The sequence below is a fragment of the Mesoplodon mirus genome (genome assembly GCF_964341445.2).
Source record: "Mesoplodon mirus genome assembly, chromosome: 7".
NCBI classification, from domain to species: domain Eukaryota; kingdom Metazoa; phylum Chordata; class Mammalia; order Artiodactyla; family Ziphiidae; genus Mesoplodon; species Mesoplodon mirus.
This window is the reverse complement of record NC_138983.1, coordinates 86074166-86098060: the sequence shown is the minus strand read 5'-3', so window position 1 is coordinate 86098060 and position 23895 is coordinate 86074166. Positions and strand designations below refer to the sequence as shown.

Below are 23895 nucleotides of genomic sequence, written 5' to 3'. Positions count from 1 at the left end.
CAGGCAAAGGGGGACACAGCAGGCTAATGCCCTCAAAACTGTGTGTCCCAACCTGGGGGGATTTGGTGAGGAGTTTTATAGCAATGGTTCAAGGTCAGGGTTGCTGATAAGGATTATGGTGTGTTCAGGGCCTGCAATCCTTTAAGCTGGCCTCAGGTGGTCTCCTGATGAGCTTCTATGCTTCTCAAGGTTATCAAACCGTGACCTTCTCTCTAGAATGAAGGATGCTTCATCAAGTAGTTAACATCTTCCATTTGTTGGGGGTTTTAGTTCTGTAGAAGAGCTCAGTTATTGGTATATGTTTCCCTTGAGGCAGAACCAGGATCTTGTCCCAAAGCTGCACTATTGTTTCTTGACAGTTCCTCCCTTGTCTCTGCAGCCCCTCCCTTCCCTGATTAGCAACTATTTGACCCTACCCTTTGGAATTCAGGGAAGGTTGTGGAGGCTGAAGCCTAGTCCCTGCAAACAAGAAATGGGGGACACAGAAAGACTTTAGTGCCCAGGAGCCCCACAGGGTCCTGCTCAGTTTCACTTCTCTTTAGTCAAGAATATATATATGTCACCTTGTCTTGCTGTCTTTGGAATTCTTCATACTTATGTGAATTCCCCATGTGCACATAATAATTTAATTGTCTCTTGTTAATCTGCCTTATGTCATTTTCATTGCCAGCCAAAGAGCTAATGTTACCCAAAAACCCGGGTTTGCCTCTTGGTGGGTGTCAAGCTGAAAGGCACAACAAAAACAAAGATTGGGAGAAGAAAGGATTTGTTACTTGTAGCAAGTAAAGAGAACACCGGGGGTCTTTCCCAAAGCAGTGTCTTCCTGAACAGCAAAATTGGGGAATTTTTAAGCTAAGGGTATATGCATATTCATGAAGGGGTTTGGGTGGTCCACAGAGTCCAAGCTTTAGTGGACTGAAGTCATGAGGGTCAGAAAAGGTCAATATCATCATTCCTTATGTTCCCAGTTGATCAGGCTAATCTTTACCATTGAAAGAGAACTGGGAGTCTTTACAATTATCTTTGTTATTGTTACTTCTTTTACCTGAAAACAGTCCTTTGATTCTGCATTATTTTGTTCCCTTAAGATCATTAATTACTGAGACCCTTTCAACGGCAAGCATCCTGGCCAGGCTTACATTGCAAAATGGCTTAGGCCAAAAATGACTCCTAGATATACATATTATTAAACTTTTGTTTTATTTTCTCCTGTTAATCAGTCTCACGTCAATTTAATTCTTAGACCAGCTAAAAGTGTTACCTGAAACACTTCTTTTGTTGAGCCAAAAGACACAACCAAGCCAAAGGGCAGGAGAAGGAAGGCTTTATTACTTGCAGCAAGTAAGGAGAACACCAGGGATTTTCCCAAAATGGTGGCTCCTTGAACAGCCAAATTGGGAAAGTTTTAAACTGTCAACTGAAAAAAAAAAAAAAGCACAAACTGAGAGTTGTGAGTTAAGTTTTATTTGGGGCAAAATGAGGACTATAGCCAAGGAAACAGCCTCTCAGATAGCTCTGAGGAACTGCTTGAAAGAGTTAGGGGGAAGGTCAGCATGTATGTGATTTTGGTGAAGGGGGACACATGGAATCAGGGACACATTTTGGCAGAAATTTGCTGCTAGTCACGAAATGGTGGCTGCTAGTCACAAGGAGCAGATGTCTCCATTAATGATTTTAGTGCTTTTCTAGATATGAGAAGATAAAAGAAACTGGGCTCATAAAATCTTCTGAAAATATCCAACTATCTGAAGGCCTGTTCTGCCGGGTTTTCCCAGAGCATAGACTGCCTCATTCCTGATCTCTGTCCTGAATTCCATTCAGGGTGTGTTGAAGGTTGTGAAACAAAATTTATATTTTATGGCAAGACAAGAGAAATTTAAACATAAATTCTTCTCTGCCCTTTGGTCTCCTCTCTCCCCACACTGTGCATTGTGCATCTGCATTATACATTGACCAAACCTCCCCCATAGGCAGGGACACTTGCTCAACCATAAAGAGCAACATTCTCCTAACATCAACAAGACAACTCCCTCCTTAAGAGATAACATTTCTTCTTGACCTTGTAAGGGGTTACATGACCAGCAGGATGGCACTTAGATCTGAATTATGTAAACGTTCAATAACATGTCATTTGATGTACAGCCCTCGGTCTCAAAAAAAACTTATACACCTCCCTGGGTTTCTAATGGGCAGAACAGCTTTCAGAGTTTTCTGAGATGCTCTTCCCAGGTTATAATCCTCAAATTTGGCTCAAAGAAAAATCTCCAGTTCTCTTTTAGATCAAGTGATTACTTTTTTGTCAAGGTCAGAGACTACAGTGGCTAGTGACTTCATTCTTATAGAACCAGATGGTAAGGGACCATTTTATTTCACAAGATCATTAATTACTGAGACCTGTTCAAGAGCAAGCATCATGACCAGGCTGAGATCACAAATGATTTAGGCTTAAAATGGCTTCTCTTATGTCAAAAAGTTATATTTGATTCTTTTTCTTTGGGGACCCCCGACTCCATTTGCCTACAGAAGGGCAGAGGAAAAGTTCTTCCTCTCTGACAGTCTTCATGACTGCCTGGAGAAACAATGATGGACTCAGGAGTTCTTCTCAGCCTCGATGTGCACAGAAATCTTTATGCCTATGGTAAAGGGGCATGGAAAGGAGAGGGTTCTCAATGTGTAGAAGTTCAGATGCTTTCAAAGGCAGGCAATGTGCCCTGCACTATAATGCCTGTTGGGCAGGAAGAAAGTTTCCTGTACCCTTCTAGATTTTTCTGGTTAGTCTAGGAATTAAATTGACATGAGACAGATTAAGATTAACAGGAGAAAATCAAACAAAATTTAATAATATGTATACATGGAAGAGACCCAGGAGAACTCAGTAAATCTCCCAAATGGCTGAAATCCTCACCTTAAATACCACTTTCAACTAAAGACAAACATGTTGGGTGTAGTGGTTTGGGACTTCAAAGGGGAGGAAGGCAATTCTTCCCCGGACCTCATACCTGAGGTCACCATACCTCAAGGGGAAATTCAGCTTGCACTGCAACTTCAACTGAAGAACAGTTCTTCGTGTAACACTGCCGGATACTGGAAGATACACTGGCCCCTCGGCCGACCGAAGGCGTTCCTTCATTGAGGCCGTTCGCTAGTCGCAGAACACCCTGCTTTAAGAAGTTGATTCAGTTTAGGGCACAGTGGGTAGCTTGTGTCTCTTTTACTTGTTAGAAAACACACGTATTTAGGCTGCGTGTCAATCTAGACATGGCGTCTATAGCGAAAAGCCTGGTTTTCCCATTTTGAAAGTTCCATTCTTGCAGCCAGAAAAAACCTGAAAAACACTGTTGTTGCCGTGTTTCTAGTCCCTGCAGGCATGGCTCTGAGAAAAAAAAGAGTTTTCTCGAAAGAAAGAGGGTGCTTCCAGGTCCTGGGTGGCAGCTCTTCCTGCCCTGCTCTAGAGCTAAGGGGAATCTCAACGGGGGCCCTAGCCTCAACGTAAGGTCTTGATTTGGCATCCAGAAGGGTAGGCGTGAAGCAGGTTCCCTGAGGCCTTAGTCGCAGTTCTGCATTCGTTTAACGGCAGTAAGTGTCTAGAGACTCGTGGCCCCGTCGCGTCAGCGCCAGTTTCAGGACAAGAACTCTGAGGACCCGCCGGCTCCCCTGGGCTTGCTGGGCCACACTCAGACCCGTAGGCCCTTCAGGGTGCCCCAGGGTAGGCCGAGGGAAGGGTAACACACTGCAGTCTACCTTGGGGGAGCTAGATGTTGATGTTCCAACTACCGGGTTTTTTTTTTTTTTGGCAAAACCCCCTAAATATCCTGTGCCCTCCCTTACCTCTTCAGAACAGTCCCTCAGAGCTATCTGAGAGGCTGTCTCCTGACTTAAGTCCTCAGTATGTCCTCCAAATAAAACATAATTCTCAACTTTTAGGTTGTGCATTTTTTTTCAGTCAACATTTAATTGTATGGCTCATGTAGGTACTATGCCTAAATGTAATGGGATGAGCTGTAAATTATTAAAACTAGATAAATTCTGTCAGCTCTACCACTAGCTGAGATCAGGCTTTCTTCTCTGGATACTTCTGTCATAGACCTTGGCAGATATGGGGTCTGTGTTGGTCTTAAAATTCTTCTTAGAATTGTGGGGAATCATTCATTCTTTCAACAAATTTTACTGCTTATATTCTATGTGTCAGTTACAGTGCTGGGTCTTGAAATACAGAAGTCAACACACGAAAATACAAGGATAAAACACATTTTCTACCATATTAACTTTTTTCATTCATTAATTCATCCTTAAGTCATTCAACACGCATCTTCTTATTGAATACTGATGAGGGATCAAATGCTATGCTAAACACTGAGTATATAACTGCAAATGAGATGGATAGGCCCTGATTTTGATGTCACTACTATCTTTTGTCGTGCCATATAGTGGGACAGCTTCGTTATTCCCTTTACCGTAAGTTTTGGTTTTTTTGCGGTACGCGGGCCTCTCACTGTTGTGGCCTCTCCCGTTGCGGAGCACAGGCTCTGGACGCACAGGCTCAGCGGCCATGGCTCATGGGCCCAACCGCTCCACGGTATGTGGGATCTTCCCAGACAGGGGCACGAACCCGTGTCCCCTGCATCGGCAGGCAGACTCTCAACCACTGCACCACCAGGGAAGCCCTACCCTAAGTTTTTATCACAAATTGCTAATGAAAATAAAACTGTTAGTGGAGTTTCAACATGTATAGGTAAATGAGAACACAGAACTCCCCTTTCGCATGCCCCATTCTCCTCCTTCTAACTCCCTATGTGAACTCACTTTGTGCCAAGACCAAGAAGATGTGCCCCAATAAGAACCAAGCTGATTTCCTCACACTGACAGGGGCTATTGCTCACTTAGAAGACTTGATGCTTAAGTTTGATAAGCAACTAGAAGACCATGGAGACAACCTATAAAAATGATTTGTATTGGGAGAAAATACTAAAAAGGGTTAATGTGCTGTTCCACATGTCTAACCTCCTGGGATTAAACCACAGGCACCAAGGTCACCAAGGGTACTTGGCAACAATGAGCTAAAAATGAAAAAAAAAGCATCATACTGTTATTGTATTCATCTTCCCCCAAGGCACTCTCTGATAAACACCACAACCACTAAGGGAATTGAGAACAGCTTCCTTGTGGGGTAGGTTATATATGCATCTTTTTCCAAGAAGTTAAATCATATCCAGCTATCAGCACACCTTACTTAAGGTGACTGCAATGTATGAGATTAAATGTTCCTACCTGATTGGAAAACTTCTTGTCCTCAATTCATTGGCTATACTGGATTATTTTTCTTGGGTCAGACCTTCAGACTTCTACCAGAAATCGTTCCTTTGGGGAAACCAGGCCTTCCCAGAAACTCAGGAAACTGAAATGGAGACAGCAAGAGAGAAGGAAATTATTTGGACATATAGACCTCAATTGTTTGGTTTTAAGTAAACGTCCCAGCAAACATCTTCTAAATGGTATAATAACTTGAGGGAAATTCACAGTTTATAAGTTTGTGTACTCATAAACTGAACATATTATGATAAGAGTACAGGTTGCATTTTGTGTCTTCAACTCAAGCAAAGACTTCAAAAAAGTCCCAGTTATCCTTTGTTCATTAAGACACAAAGAAAGGGCAAAAAGGGCAAGTTTCTAAGTCTTTTTCTTTAAAATTTACTTCCTTTCTTCAGTCTTCATCAAGATCTTCAGGAAATTAACTTTACTAAAGTTAATTATTCATAAAATAAACATAGGAACCTGCAGAAGACTATTTCACAGAGACCTGTAATGTACAATACCCATTGCATACATGCACCATGAGCTTGTCTTTTCTAGCACTGGCATACACAAAACTCTGTGTGTGTGTGTGTGTGTGAGAGCACATGTGTGTCTTTTTTTTGTGATGGAGCCATAGGGAGAAAATAAATCTATTGGCTGCAATTCAGTGATGTAGAAAGATTTAAGGGTAAAGGAAAAGGCTACATCAAGTGAAGCAATAAAGTCATGAGGTTGTGCTTCCATAATAATTACAATAGCAGTCTTCTGTAACCAAGGGAGCAGGCTCCTCAAATTATAGTCACACCTGTTAGACCATCTGCCCATAAATTTCACACTATCATTAATGGAAAACAAATGGCACTGTCTCTCCTTCCCTTTATCCATTGGCCATTCTCATATAAATGATTTTTCTCTTCAAGGTCATGCTCTTTCCTATCGGTTTAAAAATATTAGGATTTAGGAGGAGTGATACATAATGTGCCATGCCTTGGTACTTGTACCAGTGATGGCTCTGTAAGGAGCACTGGATTGTTAGGAGGCTATACATTGAATTCCCCTAGAAGCAGAACCTGAGGCAATAATTTGAATGCAAACTGTTCATCTGGGAGGTGCTTCCAGAACACTCAGAAGTGGAGTGGGAATTGAGAATGGAGGCATGGAAGGAAGCCAACAGAGGTGCATTACTGAATAAATTACTCCTGCAGGAAACTGCTGCCAGTACTTCAGGGGAGTTCTGTGAAACTCTATAGAACATGTCTCAGAGTTATCCCAAGAATTGGTGAGAAACTTGAAGTACTTATCTTCCAGTCCCCTCTGTCCTTGGTTGAAAGCTACACCCAGATACATTAACTCCTGTACATTTCTGGCCTGCCCTAAGGTGGATAATTGCAGGTGGTAGCATGAGTCTATCAGCATATACTGGAATGATGAGTGCTGGGGAGATATGAGTGGAGCATTGAAACCATCTAATACAGTCGGGGCAGGAGATATTAATTATTGGCTTGCAAGTCCAAATGGGTAACCTTAAATTCCTGGGTTAATGGTTTTACTTTGAGGTATTTAAGCATGATGTATGAGTAAAAATTTCCTCTATTAAATCAAGTTGAAGATCCTAAGTCCCTAATCTTCTGGAAAACTGTGGGTATCTTTTTAACAGATTTTTGAAAAGTAACATGATTAAGATTTCAAACTGACCATCCATTCATTCATTCATTAACTCATTCAACAAGCATTTATTGAACACCTAAAGTATGCCATGGGTTAAACTAGGCACCAGTGTTACTGTTACTAAAATCATTATCGTGCCACCTAGAAGTCAATGTATTGTGACACTCAAATAAGAAAATCCATAGTTACCGTAAAAATTATTACAGAGTGATACAGAAACACACGGTAAGACCTTAATTCATTCTGTGGACAGTAGTATATGGGGGATATCAGTAGGGCTTCCTGTAGAAGGCAATTGAAATGGATATGTAACATGAAGGAAGGGTGAATTTTTGAGGAAAAGAGAAGATAAATTCATGTTTGCCAGAAAATGAATGGTTAAGGATCAGTCCAGAAAGGAGTTCCATTCATAATCAGTATAAGAAATGTCACTGGGGCCTCCCTCGTGGCGCGGTGGTTGAGAGTCCGCCTGCCGATGCTGGGGACACAGGTTCGTGCCCCGGTCCAGGAAGATCCCACATGCCGCGGAGCGGCTGGGCCCGTGAGCCATGGCCACTGAGCCTGCACGTCCGGAGCCTGTGCTCCACAACGGGAGAGGCCACAGCAGTGAGAGGCCCGCGTACCACAAAAAAAAAAAAAAAAAAAAAAAAGAAATGCTCACTGGAGTGTAAGAAAAGAAGACAATGGAGAGGGTGGTAGAAGCCAGACCATGAATGGTCCATGTATGTATACTAAGTGCTATGGTCTAGTCTTTGTGTTCCCCTCCAAATTTATACGTTGAAATCTTAATTTCTGGAGGTGATAGTAGTAGTAGGTGGGGCCTTTGGGAAATGATAAAGGTATTAGTGCTCTTATAAAAGAGACCCCACAGAGCTCCCTAAGCTCTTCTGCCATGTGAGGTTACAATGAGAAGTCTGTGACTCAGAAGAGGGCCCTCATCTGACCATACTGGCACCCTATTCTTGAACTTGCAGCCTCCAGAACTGTGAGAAAAAAATTCCTGCTGTTTATGAGCCACCCAACCTGCAGTATAATCTTACAGCAGCCCAAAAGGACAAAGAGAGTTGGGATGTGAGGTTTTACTCCAAGAAAGATGGGAATCCATTGAAGGATTTTAACTGGTAACTTAGAAGAGAGAAAAGTTTCATAACACAATCAGGTATTTTTATAAGAAACATTTGTTTCATTTTCAGAAAGATCACTCTGGAAATACTGTGACTAGATTTTTGGAGAAGGGTGATGGCAGTCCCGGATATAGAAAGATGAGTTAGTACTCCATTAACGTAAGTCAAACAAGAAAGTGGAGATAAAAAGTGTGAATTTGTGGCTGAGAGTTCTTTTCTTTTAGCACTTGAAAAATGTTACGTCAATGCTTCTGACTCCAGAGTTTTAGACAAGAAATATGCTGTCATTGGAATTGGTGTTTCTCAATAAGCAATGCATCGTTTCTTCCTGTCCACTTTTGAGATTTTTTTAGTCTCTACTTTTCAGAAGTTTAGTTATGACACGTCTTGGTAAGGATATCTTTGCGTTTTTCCTCTTTGGGTTTGTTCAGATTCTTGAATTTGTGTTTATGTCTTCTAAAAAATTGGGAACTTTTTAGCCATGATTTCTTTGAATACTTTCTCAGTCTTACTTGCTCTCTTTTTTCATTCTGGAACTTTGATGATATGAATGTTAGTGCTTTTGTTACTGTTCACAGGTTCTTGAGATCCTGTTCTTTCTCCCATCTTTACCCCTCAGTCTATTTTTCTCTGTACATTTGGTACATTGTATTGATCTCTTCTAAGTTCATGATTCTATGCTTTGTAATCTCCACTCTATTCTTTTTTTTTTTTTTTTTTTTGCGGTACGCGGGCCTCTCACTGTTTTGGCCTCTCCCATTGCGGAGCACAGGCTCCGGACACGCAGGCTCAGCGGCCATGGCTCACAAGCCCAGCCGCTCCGCGGCATGTGGGATCCTCCCGGACCGGGGCACGAACCCGTGTCCCCTGCATCCGCAGGCAGACTCTCAACCACAGCGCCACCAGGGAAGCCCTCGACTCTATTCTTGAGCAATGTTTTTTGATTGTTGTATTTTTCAGTTCTACTGTTCTCATTTGTTTTTATTGTTATAGCTTCTAGTTCTTTGTTTACATTTTCTATTTTTCCCATTTCTGTCAAGGAACACATAATTGCTAATTGAAGCATTTATGTGACAGCTTATTTAAAATCCTTGTCTGATCATTTCAATAGATGTTTTATCTCAGTGTTGGTGTATGTTTATTGTCTTTTCTCATTTATTCTGTGATTTCCTGGTTCTTGGTGTCATGAGTATTTTGCCATTGTATTCTAAACATTCTGAGTTATTATATGACTCTGTAACCCATTTAATTTTATTATTACTTTTTAGAAGGAAGTCATCCTATTTGAGGCGTAGTATGAGGACTGGGGGGTTACGTACAGATTTCCATTGGGCCCTACTGACAATACCCCAGCAAAAGTGGGCACTTACATTGTCTCACTGCAGACAGGTCAAGTAGAAGTTCAGCTATCCTACTGGCCCTCCTGACACCTTCCCCCCAAAAGTGGGAGCATTAATATCATTGTGTTGCCTTTTAGTAGGAGTGGAAGTTCATCTCCCCAGTAGATTTCTTGACACAGGGGAGAGGAGAAGTGAAGTGTTTGCTCTCCTTCCTCCCACTTCATTCCTTCTTGTTGACGCCGGGTGTGGGTAGAGGGTCAGCTCCCTGCTGGCCCCACTGACGCCAGGGTAAGAGGAAGAGAACTGACGACTCGCCCTGCTCGTGCCGTCTCGTTCTGTCTTGTTGCCTCAGGGTGGTTCTGGGGATTCAGCACCCCAGTGGGTCTCACTGACACCATGTGTTGGGGGTTAGTGGGGTGCCTACTCCCGCCAACCTGTAACATCCTATTCTTATTGATGTCCGGGAGAGATGGACGCTAAGTCCCACCATTGGACCCCACGACTGTGTGAGGGCAGCCCAGTGTTAACAAGCCTGTCAGGCACCACTTTTTTTTTTTTTTTTAATAAGTAAATTTATTTATTTATTTGGCTGTGTTGGGTCTTCCTTTCTGTGCAAGGGCTTTCTCTAGTTGCGGCGAGCGGGTGCCACTCTTCATCGTGGTGCGCGGGCCTCTCACTGTTGCGGCCTCTCTTGTTGCGGAGTGCAGGCTCAGTAGCTGTGGCTCACGGGCCCAGCTGCTCCGTGGCATGTGGGATCTTCCCAGACCAGGGCTCGAACCTGTGTCCTCTGCTTTGGCACGCAGATTCTCAACCACTGCGCCACCAGGGAAGCCCAGGCACCACCTTTTAAAGTCTGTTTGCTAATGGAAAGGGGTGGAGGCTCAGCTCACCACTGGACCACACTGAAACAACCCTGGTGGGGAATCAGAGCGCTGGCTCTTCTGGAGGGCAGGAGTGGGGTGGTGTGGAAGATCAAATCCTACCTTGGCCCAACTGAAACGACAGGACATAGGGGATGGGTGCAATATTCCACTGGCACTTGGCTCGAGTAGTGTGTATATTCCACTGGCACTTGGCTCGAGTAGTGTGTATATTATTGCCCAAATGGTCTTCTGTCTTTAGCAACCCCTTTCCTCATACTTTGGCTAGGGGGAACAGGGTTTTGTGTTTTTTTCTGAAGCTTTTTTGTCTGTTGTTCTGTTGGTGGTTATTGATTGGGGGTGCCTGTAATACCCTCTCCAGGATGTATGAGAAGCAACAGGAAACACAGGGGACTCATCACCATGTTATTCCTCAAGTCCCAAAGTCCCTAGTTAAGTCTGCCTTCTCATTTCCACCTTTCAGCATCTTCCTATGTTTGTTTGTTGTTATGTTCAGGGCTTTAGTTTTAAGTGGGAGAACCTGGGAGAAATGGGCTATTTCATCTTCTTGGAAGCAGAGGTCTGGAGGCCTTTTGATGTTAAAAAGTACTGCTGACTGTAAATTAAAATTTGATGATATACACCTTGCCCTTTAAGAATTATTCTACTAGATGATGTGGCTTCCCAAAGTTGCTACAATTTGATTTTCATACTTCTAAAAGCCAAGTGTTTTGCTGGAGTTGAAATTTAAAGATAAGCAAGAGATGAGGCTAAGATGATCTATGTGGTAACAGATTAAAGTTGGAAACATCAATATACATTCATGTTTAGCTTAATATTGCTTCATATTACCTTAATACACATGGTTATGTAGAGAGATACTTCTAGATATGTGCGTATACATGGGTAATGTGCACACATATTATCTCTTTGCTCTGTCATCTGAGAAGATCTAGAAGCAATGACATCCGAGCAGCAATTAGCACACCCCACACCCAGATCCTGCTTTCTAATACTGTTCTCCACTAAAAAGACCTAGTTATCTTTGAAGAAATAGCTGATTCTAGGACTAGGGCAGTAAATATACAAGATTTATAGACAAGACCATCTTATAGTGTCAGAAAGTAAGGAAGTTCCAAAAAAAAAAATACAGGATGGGGATACCTCAGAGTGGCACAAGAGCCAACTGAAAAGAGTTCACAAGGGTCAGGACTAGAGCAATTTGAGGAACAAAGTAACTAAAGTAGAATTAGATTATAACCCAAAGTGTAAAATAAAAATCCATGAGTTCTTCTGATATAAATAAATAATTGGATACATAAATGCAGGAGAATAGATAAATCTCCAGTGCAAAGGAATTCCAAATAGTTTATGTAGTACTCCATCTTAAGCATAACTCCTTATTCCTTAGTTGTGGGCTGAGCATATTGACTTCCTTCCAAAAAAGTACAGTATGAAAAAGGGAAAACAGTCATCTTACGATGGAGAAACCTGAAAAACACTACCTCAGCCTGGTGATCAAAGTCCACCTCAGCATTCATAATGCATATTCATACTTTGTACACTTGATGTGATCTGACAAAATAACCCTTCTACTCTGTGGTCTTCCTCCCCAAAACACATAATCCCAATATTATCATGAAAAATGCATCAAACAAATTCTAGTAGTGGGCATCCTACAAAACCCTAACTACTCAAAATTGTCAAGGTCATCCAAGGAAAATCTGAGAAGCTATCAAACCCAAGAGGAGCCTAAGGAAACATGGCAACTAAATGTAATGTGATGCTTTGGATGAAATCCTGGAATAGAAAAAGGACATGAGGTAAAAACTAAGGAACTGGACTAATGTATGGACTATAGTAAATGATAATGTATCAATATTTGTTAACTGATTGTAACAATGTAACATACTAATGTAAGTGGATCATCATAGAGGGAAATGGGTCTAGTGTATATGGAAACACTTTCACTATCTTCTCAATTTTTCTGTGAAATTAAAACACTTCTAAAAAATAAAGTCTATAAAAACGCTGTGTTGTCTTGTTTTATGATTATGTGCCTGTATTTCCTAATGAATATGTAAATTTGCTTTACCTTCCTTGATACTGATATTACAGAAAATACTAAGTAACTCTGAAAGAATTTGTAACTCCAATTCAACAAGCAATAATTCTTGTATTAACTTTTTGGAAGAACCCACTGAATAAATCAAAGCAAATTGTCCTTAAAGGCTGAATTTCTTTTCAGTGTTTAATCTTTTATATGATTAATGCATACCACAAGCAAGATTCTGTTTCAAAGGGCAGAAAACATTGATTGTAGGCGATGTCTAAAGTACAGTGAAATATTAATGCATGATGCTATAACAACTTTAATGTATTTTATGTTTTCAAAATGATGAATTGTTATTTCAGTCAATAAAGTATTCACTTTTATACATTTCCTACCCATCTTTTCCCAAGACACCCACAAGGAAATGACTCTATCATCTGACATTAGGTTCATCAATTTAAATTGGAGTTTTTGGTAGCTGTGGTTGCCAATGGTACTGGAATGTGTGATACTTTTACAAATCCTCTCCATGGCAAAATCTGATCCTCACAAGGTAAATCACAGTAGGTGCCTAAAGCCAAATGACATATTGCTTTGTAGCTAGATTACCAAGCATTTCACTTAGAGGCACAATAGAATGTAGAAAAGGCCATTTCTCTTTCTGTCTTTTTCTGCTCAAAGGTCACTCACCATCTTACTTTTTATCAGCCATTTCAGAAGTTTTCCATAAATTTAGACTATATAATGTCACTTAATGTGAATGTAGCTCAACATTCTGTTTTAGTACAGCTAATCTCACATTATTTTATTGGTGCTAAATATGTAAATCATCAGCAAATTTTTGTACTTAACTTTTTTTTTTTTGGATGTGGACCACTTTTTAAAGTCTTTATTGAATTTGTTACAATACTGCTTCTGTTTTATGTTTTGGTTTCTTGGCTGTGAGGCATGTGGGACCATAGCTCCCCGACTAGGGATTGAATCCACACCCCCTGCATTGGAAGGTGAAGTCTTAACCACTGGACCGCCAGGGAAGTCCCTGCCTGTACTTAACTTTTTTTTTTTTTTTTGAGGTACACGGGCCTCTCACTGTTGTGGCCTCTCCCGTTGCGGAGCACAGGCTCCGGACGCGCAGGCTCAGCGGCCATGGCTCACGGGCCCAGCCGCTCTGCGGCATGTGGGATCTTCCCGGACCGGAGCACGAACCCGTTTCCCCTGCATCGGCGGGCGGACTCTCAATCACTGCGCAACCAGGGAAGCCCCCTGTACTTAACTTTTAAAAATAATTAAAATACGCTATTCAACACATTTTTCCTTAAAAAAAAAAAAAAAAAAGCAATTCTCCTTAGGCTGGCCCTGGGCACATATGTGACTTTGTCATTTTTTCCATGGACTATTTTCTTATCTGTTTTACGGTGTCACATTTGTTCTACCTTCTCAAAAAGAAGCATTTAAAAATTCCTCTACGCGTTCATGCATTCATACATTTATTAAATAAATCTATTGAACACCTACAGACGGCACAGAAAAAAAGGCAGAAAACTAATCTGGGTTGCACAGAAAGTAATGAACTCAGTTAAAATTTTTGGTGAAAATAGGTATTACTCAATCTACTGGAAATTACATTTCATTATGGGGACTCACAGACTCAAGGAAAACCAAGACCTAAATCATAATAAAGTAATAAAAGCACTAGCCATTTACTGAGTGCCTGCTTGTACCTGACTCTGAAACTCTAAAATCATTACGGATGTTCTGATGATTGTCTGATATAATTGTAATCTCCATTTTACAGATGAAAATAACAAGGTTCAGAGACATTAGGTTACTTGCCTAAAGTGAAGTGGCCCAGAAACTACAGAACTGGAAATTGAACCTTACACTTCATAATGCCAAAGTCTGTGCTTTTAATCACAATGTGTGTGTGTGTGAGAGAGAGAGAGAGAGAGAGAGAGAAAGAGAGAGAATGTGTTTAATAGAGAACCTCTGAGAAATGGCAAGAAAACTGCCAGGTATCCATAAAACAATAATTTAGGAGCTTCTTACTATACAAGTAATTGTTAATCATATGGCTGAACTAAGGATCTCTCACTTTTGAACTAAGAAATCAAAAGCTTCCAGAAGTTGAGTCTAAATTTTACACTTACATAAGATACTTCATACAGAATGCTCAAGTATAATAACTAAAGAGCTCTGAAAATACTGGAAGCATTCATATAAGTATGATTTCAAAATGTGGATAATAGAGGATTTAAGAAATTGGCAGATGCGACTGCAGACTCATTTGTTATCATTTCTGTGAAGGGCAAGATAAATGAATAAAATGAGAAAAGTGAAAAAAGAATGGCTAGCAATTTTAGGTAGTTTGCTGAATCTCCATACTAGGAAAGACTAAGCAAAAAAAAAAAAATTCTCGAAATATTATTTTGAAAGCACCTACAAGTGTATATGGTCTTTTTACACCAAATAACTCGGAATTATGAACTGTCAAATAAGTCTATTCTTCTCTGGTGATAAAATTGCTGACTTTATTTGAAACTATGGAATGAAAAATGAGGTAATAATCAGAAATTCTTAAGAAAAGGAGTAGAAAAAACAAAATTATAAGAGTTATGTTAAAAAATATTTTGAAACAAACATAAAATCCTCATTACTGGTACAGAGCTTTTAAAACTTTATTTTGGTTTTAAGTTTTAATAAATATTTATATGTTTACATAATTACTGTCATAAGGAAGACACAACTGTAGGTCAACTTTCTTCATTCTTTCTTTATTAAGCATTATTCTATTTTGCTCCATCATCTTGTAATTATAATATAGTAACTGTGTAACTTTCTACTAAGTGGATATTTCCTAAACTGTTTTCCTATTGTTAACAATTAAAGGTGTTTCCAATTTTTTGTTATTACAAATGACATGACAATGAGCATCTTTATATAATAATTTTCTGGATTATAAATTATTTATTGGCATAAGCTTCCAGAATTAGAATTAATGTGTAAAAAGCTATTAACATTTTTATCTTGCTAGACATTGCCAAATTACTTGTCAAAAGATGGAACCAAATTATATTGCAAAAATCTTTGCCAACGGAAGACATTATATATAATTTTTGATTTTGCTAAATTAATAAGTTGGAAACCTATGTTCCATTTCTTTGAATGCTTTGATAACAGAGTGCTGCTGGAGGCTGGGAGGGCAGCCATGTCCGTGAAGGCTCCCCAGAGTTGGAGCGGGGAAGTGGAAAAAGGTAAAAAAAATATACGAATTGTATTTTCCCTCCATTGTTATCTCTCACTCTCTTCTGCCTCTGTGTAACTTATATCCAGGTAGCTGGAGAAAAATCATGTGGCAGGGCAAATTGGTATTCCAATAAATTAATAATCACCAGCTTCAAATGGATTTTCAAGACTGGAAATATTGCTCTGACTTACAGTAAGCTCTTTCTAATTCTCCTTAAGGACTATTTTCTTAGAAGCTTTACTTAACCTCCATCCTCTCTACTTCCTTCACTCTGAGCCGGTGAGGTGCTTCATAGCTCATTAAGAACACAGAAGTCAGTAAATAGTCCACTGCCAAATCCATTAATTCATTAGCATTTGCGTTGACCTTTGTATTCCCTTTTACTACAGGAGTGAAAGTTAAAAGGCCATGTGCACTACAGAGAGCATTTCATTCTCCCTCATCTTCTCAAGTACTTCACAGCCCTGCATCTTCTACAGCCCATCTACTCCTTAGGAAGGATTCTTGCCAAAGTTCAACCTCATTCTAGACTAGTAACTCCACCTTAAAATGTTAAAAACTATACGTGTGACATGAAAGCCTCCCTCCTCCCCTAATCCCTGCATATCTTCTTTAGCCAATTCATGTCTGAACTTTTCAAAATTGTTATCTTCATATATTGTTTCCATTTCCTCACGTCCCATTTACTCTATAATTTCCATCCATCTGACTTCTCTCACCGTAATCTCACTGCCCACTGTCCTGAAATTTTACTTATGAAGGTCACCAACGATCCCCATGTCAGTATAGCCAATGAATAGTTTTTGTCCTATTTCTAGGCTCTTTCCTTCTTTAAAAAAGAAAAATAATAAGAAACACAAAAACCATTTTTTTCTTCTATGCTTTTACACTCTCAACTTCTGTCTTGGTATATTTTATTGGCTTTCTGTGTTTCATCTGCTTTCTAACATTCTATTCGTTTCCTTTATCTCCAGTGGAATAAACCAGTATATGAAGGATTATTCTCAACAGGTAGTTCTCATAATAACGGTTCTAGTAGCAGCAGTCAACGCTCTGTGATGCTTATCACGTGCCAGACACTATTCTAAGACACCGTTTAAATTCATATATATAGACACACACACACACACACATATATGAGGGTTTCCTCACAGGCCTATGAAATAAGCCTATTATTATACCCATGTTACAAATGAGAAAACTGAGGCAATGAGAGGCCAAGGTCACAGGATCAGTACTTGGTGAAGCCCCGCCTGAGTTAATGCTGGAACTTTAGAGTAGACAAGTTCATAATGTCTCACAGATTGGCCTTAAATGTGAGCAACATTTAATTAATGACTTGTGAAGTATCAGAAAATAATGGAACATTTTAAATTGATTGGGAACTACTAAGTCATGTATCAGTAACTAAGAAGGACTCTTATTGAATGAAATTATTTTTCATTATTCTTTTGAAAGGAGAATATTCTTGTGTTAGTGTTTCAGTTTTTTTTCATTCACATATTTATTCATTTATTAGACACACATTTCCTACACACCTTCTATGTGCCAGTGTCTGCTGCAAGCCTTGGAAGATTCAGTGGTGAGCAAAAAATTACAAAGTCCTTGCTCTTAAGCAAATGTCCAGTGGTGGAGGAAGACAGAGTAAACATGTAAATAAATTTTGTACAGCGACAGAAATACGACTGGACAATGGGACGGAGAGGCAGTGAGGAGGCAGGTCTCTTTGGTCAAGATAGTAGTGGTGGCGTTTGAACCGAGACCTTAATGATCAGAGGGAAATTGGTCTGGGTAGAAGGATTAGCCAATCTAAAGCCGGGAGAGCAAGAAGTAGAGCTTGTTGCATCTGAGGGACTGAAAAAGACAACTGTGCCTCGAACCCCATGAAGGTCAGGGAAAGATGTAGTAAGTGACCAGAGCCCATGGTCCCTGTGAGCCTGGCTAAGTAGCTGAAAATTTAATCTCTTTACAATAGACAGCCTTTAGAGGTCAGAAGCAGTGCGATAATAGCATCTGATTTGTGCTTTTTAAAAGACTACTTTGACTGCTGAGTGTCCTACAAAAGCAAAATACCTGTGTCTCTATGAAGTGCAGATAGTAAATTTTAAAAAGCCCAATGAGCTCCTAAGCAGTTGGTTTACTAAGTGTAATCATTTATCTTAACTAGACTTCATTAATATAAGCTTGGTGACCTTGGGGCCCTGGGACATATTAGATTAGGGAAACCCAACTATTTTCAAATAGTGTGATTTGAAAAAGTCTCGAAATTGTTCGGGTTCAGGAAGATTATTTTATTGCTGGGCCTGGATGAGAAGTTTAGAATAAGAAAAGAAAGTATGATGGCTGGCTTCCATCTATTCTCCCTTTCTGTGGGAGAAATATTGATGGGGTGACTACTTTGCTGTTGACCCAATGCTTAAATTTCAGAGCTAGTTCAATCCAGTAAATATTTGCTGAACAACTATTATATGTTAGGCACCTAGCTGAAACTGGGAATATAAAGAGAATAATTAATAATAAAAGCAGGTATTACTAACAAGAGACAGGCACTGTGCTAATGCTTAACATGCACCATCTCAAGTTACATTAATTTACACACTAACCATATGGGGTAGATGCATTTATTATACCATTTTCCGGGTGAGAAATCTAATCCCTTTAAGGATTAAGTTACTTCTCCAAGGTTACACAGCTATTTAGGGGCATAGGCAGGATTTGAACTCAGGTCTGGTATCAGCACCAATTCTCTTAGCCATTATGCTCTATAAGGACCTTACTTGAGAAGTTCAGGATTATACATATATGGGTACAACCAACCCTAAGACCATCTGGCAAAACTGGCTGCTTGAGAAGTCCTGGATTTATGTAAGATGCTCTTGGAATGGAGAAGATCGTGAAGGAGGGTCCCCAAAACACACTCTCTATACTAAGGGGCAACAGAAGAGAAAAAGAATTAGCCTACAGCAGTATGATATTGAGGACGAAGAAACAGTGTTTTTCTCTTTTGTGAATAGTTATTAAATTATTTCTACTTCAAAATATCAGAAAGAAATCACAGTACTATGGACAGTTTGCAGAGCCACCCTATCTTAGCGTGAATCCTAGCAGGTGTAGAGTTCATAGTATGACCCTGGCACCTAAGTGTAGTTAAGTAAGCTTTCATTTTTCTTTAGCCTTAAAGCAAAGTAGCTTTCTGATAGGTATAATTTAGGAAAGTCTTCAAAGAAAATATTTAAAGTCCACTATCTCAGAGAAAAGCAATTTTGCAAAAGATCTATCAGCAAAAGCAAGGCCAAACACACCAATTATTTAGTGAGACTTATATGGTTATACCATTGCTCATGTTGTTTCTTTATGCATTTACCTGGAAGAAGACTTTTAATGTTCAACAATTCTCAGAGATAAAGACCCACACTGATGTGTCAGAAAGAGCTTTGCCCTGGAATTAGATCAGTTTAGGCTTGGCTACTTACTAGAATTAGGTAACATTCTTAATCTTTCTGAACCTGTTTCCTATCTGCAAATAGGGATAACACTATCTATTACAGAGGGATGTGGTTAAATTAAATGACACATGTAAATGAAATATATCCTTCCAGACTGAGAACATACCTAGTAAATGTTAAGTGATCTGCAAATATTCTGCTTTCTTGAAATGGATGAAACCTGTTATCATGTTCTTAACCAATGGTCTAAATATCAAGACAATATTTAGTTAAAAGTTATATTTGTTCTTTCACTGTCCATCTGCATTTTAACATATTCTAACATATTCTCCTTGATCAATTGTGTCAATATTAGTAACATTTGTCATTTAAGCTATTACTGTTCATATGTTTAAAATATTTCAATGAGATATAAGTCATTACTCAAAGGGATGCCTAGCTGGCTTTGTCAAAGATTTACTTTAAGTAAAAATGAAAGACGCATTTTTCATTTTCACCAAGTTTTACTGAACAGTGTATTCATTAACTGTATGAACTTTGTGGCCAACCCAATACAGTAGCCAAGACATGGAAACAACCTCAGTGATTTTTGTGGATGAATGGATGAAGAAAATGGGGTGCATACAACCTACTATTATTCAGCCGTGATAAAGAAGGAAATCTGGCTATTTGTGACCACATGGGTGGATTTGGGGGGCATTATGCTAAATGAAATGTCAGACAGAGAAAGAGAAATACTTTAGGATCTCATATGTGAAATCTAAAATACTGAACTCACGATAGAAAGAATGGAATGATGGTTGCCAGAGCTGGGGGTTGGAGGTGAGGAAAATGAGTGAAGATGATCAAAAGATAAAAACTTCTAGTTATAAGATAAGTGAGTAATCGTGATGTCATGTACAGCTTGGTCGCTACAGTTAACAATACCGTATTTTATGTTTGAAAGTTGCTAAGAGAGTAGATCTTGAAAGTTCTCATCACAAAAATAAAATTTGTAATTATGTGAATTAAGGTTAACTAAACTTATTGTGGTAGTCATTTCACACTATATATATATATATCAATCATCACATTGTACACCTTGGACAGATACAATATTATATATCAATTCAATCTCAATAAAACTGGAAAAATCTCATTTATAGTTTAGCATAAATATATCAAATGGGTTTCTTGACAAGATTAATAATAACTATAGATAAAAGGAAATAAGATATTGTTGTTGCTGTTGTTTGCTTTTCCAGAGTGCAAAACACTAAAAAGGGGGGAGGTGAGTATGGGCTTGCAAATGCTGCTTCATGGGCCCTAATGCTATGATACAGACATTTAGTCCAGATCTGAAAGAGAACTTGAGTCATTTCAACAAATCTGCAAAACAGTCATGTTCAAACATGAAGAGATATCAGTAAGTTCTTTTTCACACTGCAAGAAATCTGCCTTCAGCTTTCAGCAAAACCTCAGTTTTTGGGTTATGAGGGTAACAGTTCTTAAGCAAGCAGCACAATCCTTCCACCAGTGCTTTCTCCCTATGATGAATAAGTTTTCAGTCTCCCCACCAGTGCTCATCCCTTCTCCCCTTAATGTCTTGGCCAAAATTCAACCATCAGCCCAGAAAACTCCTTCCCAGTTTCATTGCCTGTACGTGACCACGTTATTTCAATCACCTTGGCACGTTTATATTACCTACTTCCTAAGGTAGGTATTATATATATGAGATTTTATATAAAAGAATGCCTGTAAAGTACTTAATGCTCAACTCCTAGCACAATATGAATATTCCGTAACTGCTGACCAGCATTATTATTATATCATTTACATTAAAACTAACCTGTACTTTCTTTCACACACCCATGTTCTTTGTCCCCAACTGGGGTAAAGGAAATAAATGAACATTTATTGATTATCTACAGTGAGAGTATAGAATGCAGTGTAGGCTATAGAATTAGTGGTGTTCAAGACTGAAACTGACCTGGATTTGAATTCCAGACCTCTCACTTACTTAGACTTTACGACGCCTCAGTTCCCTTACTGATAATTAGAGATAATAGACATTTTCAGGGACCACGGTAAGGATTAAAAACATTATAATGTTTGGATCCAGAAAGGGCATTCATTACCTCATTTAATGTAAACTCTTAGATAATCTGATTGAGTTTTGAGAATCTGATAACGGCTCTGCATCCTTTTGCTATTTGCTAACTATTCATAGCATTTTGCATATAATTCCAGGGCTTTGCTAATATGAAAATCAATCAAAGGCTTTAGTTGGCACAAAGAACTCAGAGAAATTGTTATGGGGCAAGAATTAAAATTCTTCTTGAAATACAGACTATCATCCTGGAGAAGAAAGAACAACATTTTAATGTGGTCAAATTTGGGTCAAAACTATGCACTTCCATAATGGTGTTTCTACCAGGTCTTGATTTGACTGGGATCGAAATTTCTGACATTACTGTCCCCATCACAGACTTGAAAACCTGGCAGACAATCAAGTGCAACCTACAGTTAAAGGTCGCTCATCTAAAAAAAAAAATGAGTATGTTACTACCATTCTGACAAGAGCATTATGAAGATTAAGAAAAAGCACAAATAAACTCTCCTAACACCTGACAGCCAAGTAATACATCTTTCAGCTCTTTCAATTCTTTTTCCTTCTTACCTGCCTTATTTCCTTCCTTGCTCTGAGTTCTCACTGTGTTTCATGTCCCACAGTGCTGAAGTCATTGTAATGCTTTTACTCAGAAATCTCATTTAACATTTAGCATAGTAAATAAGAAAGCCTAAGAAGTGATTGAGGTAAACTGCCATTATTACATCATTCTGATAACCTGATTTGTCCAGAAATGTAACTATGTGATCCTCCTTTACTTCTAGTTGCTCACCATTCATGGGCACAAATTGAGTGTATATCATATATATTAAATTCCTGCAAAATTCTCTGTGGTGTGATTTGGGGTTCTATTTGTGTACCACAGCTTTCCTAAAACTAAACTATTATCATTTCTAGTCCTCTTCTGTCTGAAAATCCTCAAAACATAATTTCTAATTAATAGTTATACTAATTGGCATTATAGTCATTCTTTTTTGCTTTTTCTCTGATTATAAGTATCTTCTGATGCTTAAGTCAATCAAATGGGTTCTCTACATATGAGGAAGTTCAAAGAGGAAAGTAGGAGGAGTAGGGTAAGAAGACATTCACACATAGAATTAGTGGAAGCCTTAGCAGTAACAAAGCTAGTGAAATTAGAGCTAATTAATTAGCAGTCAGGAAAATTTCATCATGTGTTGTCATTAATTGGTCAACTAGGGTAATTAGGCTTACAAACAATAGAAAGCAAAGAATGGAAAATCTGTTGTTTCTGCCAGCTTCTCCTGCTTGTTATAAGCGTAATTTTCTCCTAGTTTATGAAACAATAACAGTTTGGTATTAGAATTTAAATGCCATCAATATAAGATATGGAGATATGTGAAGCCTACTACACTTGCTTCGTAAACTAGTAGTATAGCATCATAAATTCCACAGTAGAATGATTTAGTTGAAAGATAAAATTCATGCGGAGTACACTATTTGTTTAAACTTCAAAAGAATCAAAAAGGATTGCTATATCTTGGCACACTCTTCTTTGTAGAATATGTTAGAGCCGGCCTTTTTTTGATTAAGAGCTACTGTTCTGTAGAGAACACTTTTTTCATATTCATAATCATCAGGCAAATCAAGGATCTGACTTCCTTAGAATCAGTAAGTGTTTTTTTCCTCACTTCTTAACAAAGAACAGAACAGCTGATAAGAAAACTAAAATACCTCTTTTTATTGATGTATAAATGATTTACGATATTATATTAGTTTCAGGTGTACAACATAGTGATTCAATATTTTTATAGATTATACTACATTTAATTATTATAAAATGATGGCTATATTTCCCTGTGCTGAACAATAAAATCCCTCTTTTGTTAAAAAAAATAGCAAATGATGGAATGTTAGAAAATTAATTTATTTCCCATGAATAATGATCAATAACTATGGGACACTGACCCATGTAAATTAAGAGGCTTCTTTTTCCATGTGATTCTGAATACAAAATGTATCCATATTCAGGAATCGTTTTCAAAGTGAATTTTTTTTGGTACCTTAATAATCATAATGGGTAGTAAGATCAATTTGTTTTAACACTTATGTAGATAAGTGTTGAATATAAAATGATAAAACGTAGGGTCTTTTCACTTTTTAATTTTAACTCTGTATATGAGACAAAGAAAACGAACTGCTTTCTATCATACTGTAGTTTTTGCTCAACTACTACGACCAAAATCCTTGAAAGAGAGAATTACCTGTTTGTGTCCTTTCAGAACAACCCCCTTGCATACCAGGGCCATAAAAAAACAATAGCCTTGGGCTTCCCTGGTGGCACAGTGGTTGACAGTCCGCCTGCCGATGCAGGGGACACGGGTTCGTGCCCCGGTCCGGGAAGATCCCACATGCCGCGGAGCGGCTGGGCCCGTGAGCCATGGCTGCTGAGCCTGCACGTCCGGAGCTTGTGCTCCACAACGGGAGAGGCCACAACAGTGAGAGGCCCGCGTACCACAAAAAACAAAAAAAAACAACAAAAAAACAATAGCCTTGAGAGACCATTCAAGGAAATCATTGTTATTGATTCATCCCTCAAATAGGACCCAATTGAGCAACAAAATGATGCTGAAGTTTATCGTTTCTTCTCAGTGGATTTATACCTCTGGAAGATTTAAATGTCTTTTCCTAGATGACAGAGGTGGCTTCTATACACATACACAAGGGACACATACACACAAATAACATCCTCATATCCATTTTACATCTGTAATTCCACTCTGAATTCTCCCTGCCATTA

General features: G+C 39.0%; 1 long non-coding RNA gene across 2 annotated transcripts in view; it reads right to left on the bottom strand.

Moving 5' to 3' along the window:
* LOC309807707 overlaps positions 1–23895 on the bottom strand; it is a 60736-nt gene that overhangs the window by 22528 nt on the left and 14313 nt on the right. For both annotated transcript variants that reach the window (XR_014294646.1, XR_014294647.1), the window contains exon 2: positions 5269–5395. This is a non-coding gene — a long non-coding RNA (uncharacterized lncRNA). The remainder of the gene's footprint in view (positions 1–5268; positions 5396–23895) is intronic.